This window comes from Schistocerca serialis, unplaced genomic scaffold, assembly GCF_023864345.2.
Source record: "Schistocerca serialis cubense isolate TAMUIC-IGC-003099 unplaced genomic scaffold, iqSchSeri2.2 HiC_scaffold_393, whole genome shotgun sequence".
Taxonomy (NCBI): Eukaryota; Metazoa; Arthropoda; class Insecta; order Orthoptera; family Acrididae; genus Schistocerca; species Schistocerca serialis.
In genome coordinates this window covers 27,501-30,697 of record NW_026047969.1, presented here as the reverse complement: position 1 = coordinate 30,697, position 3,197 = coordinate 27,501, and the positions used below count along the sequence as shown (strand labels likewise).

Sequence of the window (3,197 nt, the reverse complement as noted above, 5' to 3'; positions counted from 1 at the left end):
ACGTGAAAGGGGACCCACCATGCCCACGAACGCGAAAGGGGATCTGGGTGTGAGGCGATACGCGGCGGTGGCTGGGTGGGACCGTCCCCGGCCGGTGAGGGGGGGCCGCCCGGCGTGCTGGCAGCGCGGTGCGTGGGCGCACGCGCTACAGCCGGCTGGTGGGGGCGGCCAGTGGCAGGCGCGCCGGCCGACGGACGCGGCAGGCGGCGCAGCTGCGCGCCGGCGCCCCCTGCTCGCGGCGCCTTGCGGCCAAAGTAGGTCCTCGCGGGCCCGGTGCGAAGCGCGGTGGCCATCTGCAGTGTGCTGGTCCGATTGAGGACTGTGTGCGCTGAGGATGCGCCGCCGCCCGGCGCTCGGCGCCGCGACGCCGTCTGCTGCTCGGTCGCCCCAGCGGTTCTCGCAGGTGGTTTGTATCGCAGCTGTGCGGACGTGTTGGCGCGTGCGCTGTGCTGGGAGAGTTCGCTTCGGCACCCAAGTGGGGCTTTTGTCCTTCTGTGGCGCTGGCGTTGGAGCTGCCGGTCACCGTAGGTGGCGCGTGTTGTCTCCCGCCGGCAATGCCACGACAGCACGCTCCCGGCCTCTGTCGGCAGCGGCAAGCTCAGTTGGGAGCACGGGTGGTCGCACCTAAAGCGTCTACTCGCCTAACTCCGGGCGATTGCGCCTCTCTCGAACCCGACCAAGTACTTAGGACGGCGCTGCGCGCCGCCGGGACCTGAGAGGGTTTCGAGGTGTGTTGTGCAGGGGAGCTCAGCCTCCTCCTGTTTGCAGAATAATTGAGCGGACGCTTGCGTGTTCGCGCGGGCCCCCGGGACACACTCCCGGGCGGCCGGCTGCTCAGCTCTAGTTGACGCAGCTCCCTGGTTGATCCTGCCAGTAGTCATATGCTTGTCTCAAAGATTAAGCCATGCATGTCTCAGTACAAGCCGCATTAAGGTGAAACCGCGAATGGCTCATTAAATCAGTTATGGTTCCTTAGATCGTACCCACGTTACTTGGATAACTGTGGTAATTCTAGAGCTAATACATGCAAACAGAGTCCCGACCAGAGATGGAAGGGACGCTTTTATTAGATCAAAACCAATCGGTCGGCTCGTCCGGTCCGTTTGCCTTGGTGACTCTGAATAACTTTGGGCTGATCGCACGGTCCTCGTACCGGCGACGCATCTTTCAAATGTCTGCCTTATCAACTGTCGATGGTAGGTTCTGCGCCTACCATGGTTGTAACGGGTAACGGGGAATCAGGGTTCGATTCCGGAGAGGGAGCCTGAGAAACGGCTACCACATCCAAGGAAGGCAGCAGGCGCGCAAATTACCCACTCCCGGCACGGGGAGGTAGTGACGAAAAATAACGATACGGGACTCATCCGAGGCCCCGTAATCGGAATGAGTACACTTTAAATCCTTTAACGAGTATCTATTGGAGGGCAAGTCTGGTGCCAGCAGCCGCGGTAATTCCAGCTCCAATAGCGTATATTAAAGTTGTTGCGGTTAAAAAGCTCGTAGTTGGATTTGTGTCCCACGCTGTTGGTTCACCGCCCGTCGGTGTTTAACTGGCATGTATCGTGGGACGTCCTGCCGGTGGGGCGAGCCGAAGGCGTGCGACCGCCTCGTGCGTGCTCGTGCGTCCCGAGGCGGACCCCGTTGAAATCCTACCAGGGTGCTCTTTATTGAGTGTCTCGGTGGGCCGGCACGTTTACTTTGAACAAATTAGAGTGCTTAAAGCAGGCAAGCCGCCTGAATACTGTGTGCATGGAATAATGGAATAGGACCTCGGTTCTATTTTGTTGGTTTTCGGAACCCGAGGTAATGATTAATAGGGACAGGCGGGGGCATTCGTATTGCGACGTTAGAGGTGAAATTCTTGGATCGTCGCAAGACGAACAGAAGCGAAAGCATTTGCCAAGTATGTTTTCATTAATCAAGAACGAAAGTTAGAGGTTCGAAGGCGATCAGATACCGCCCTAGTTCTAACCATAAACGATGCCAGCCAGCGATCCGCCGCAGTTCCTCCGATGACTCGGCGGGCAGCCTCCGGGAAACCAAAGCTTTTGGGTTCCGGGGGAAGTATGGTTGCAAAGCTGAAACTTAAAGGAATTGACGGAAGGGCACCACCAGGAGTGGAGCCTGCGGCTTAATTTGACTCAACACGGGAAACCTCACCAGGCCCGGACACCGGAAGGATTGACAGATTGATAGCTCTTTCTTGATTCGGTGGGTGGTGGTGCATGGCCGTTCTTAGTTGGTGGAGCGATTTGTCTGGTTAATTCCGATAACGAACGAGACTCTAGCCTGCTAACTAGTCGCGTGACATCCTTCGTGCTGTCAGCGATTACTTTTCTTCTTAGAGGGACAGGCGGCTTCTAGCCGCACGAGATTGAGCAATAACAGGTCTGTGATGCCCTTAGATGTTCTGGGCCGCACGCGCGCTACACTGAAGGAATCAGCGTGTCTTCCTAGGCCGAAAGGTCGGGGTAACCCGCTGAACCTCCTTCGTGCTAGGGATTGGGGCTTGCAATTGTTCCCCATGAACGAGGAATTCCCAGTAAGCGCGAGTCATAAGCTCGCGTTGATTACGTCCCTGCCCTTTGTACACACCGCCGTCGCTACTACCGATTGAATGATTTAGTGAGGTCTTCGGACTGGTACGCGGCATTGACTCTGTCGTTGCCGATGCTACCGGAAAGATGACCAAACTTGATCATTTAGAGGAAGTAAAAGTCGTAACAAGGTTTCCGTAGGTGAACCTGCGGAAGGATCATTACCGACTAGACTGCATGTCTTTCGATGTGCGTGTCGTGTCGCGCAACACGCAGCTACCTGTACGGCTCGCAGTAGCCGTGCGCCGCGTGCGGAACCACGCGTTCGTCTCAAAACTAACGGCAATGTTGTGTGGTACGAGCGCTGAAGCGCTGGAGCGGCTGGCCTGCGGCACCTGGCGCCTGGCGCCGGTTTTGAATGACTTTCGCCCGACTGCCTGTCCGCTCCGGTGTGGAGCCGTACGACGCCCATCGGCCGTGAGGCCGTTGGACACTGAACGCTGGAACAGGGCCGCCACACGCCTCAGTCCCGCCTATGCAACTGTCTCGAAAGAGATGGTGGAAACTATGAAAAGATCACCCAGGACGGTGGATCACTCGGCTCGTGGGTCGATGAAGAACGCAGCAAATTGCGCGTCGACATGTGAACTGCAGGACACA

General features: G+C 57.6%; 2 non-coding genes across 2 annotated transcripts in view; both read left to right on the top strand.

Annotated features, from left to right (window-relative positions):
• The first annotated feature begins 854 nt into the window (after positions 1–854).
• Positions 855–2,761, top strand: LOC126446483 (small subunit ribosomal RNA). Its single transcript, XR_007583305.1, has one exon. It is a non-coding gene; the product is annotated as a small subunit ribosomal RNA (ribosomal RNA).
• Positions 2,762–3,114: 353 nt separating this feature from the next.
• Positions 3,115–3,197, top strand: part of LOC126446480 (5.8S ribosomal RNA) — a 155-nt gene continuing 72 nt past the window's right edge. The window contains exon 1 of the ribosomal RNA XR_007583303.1: positions 3,115–3,197. This exon is cut by the window's right edge and continues 72 nt beyond it. This is a non-coding gene — a ribosomal RNA (5.8S ribosomal RNA).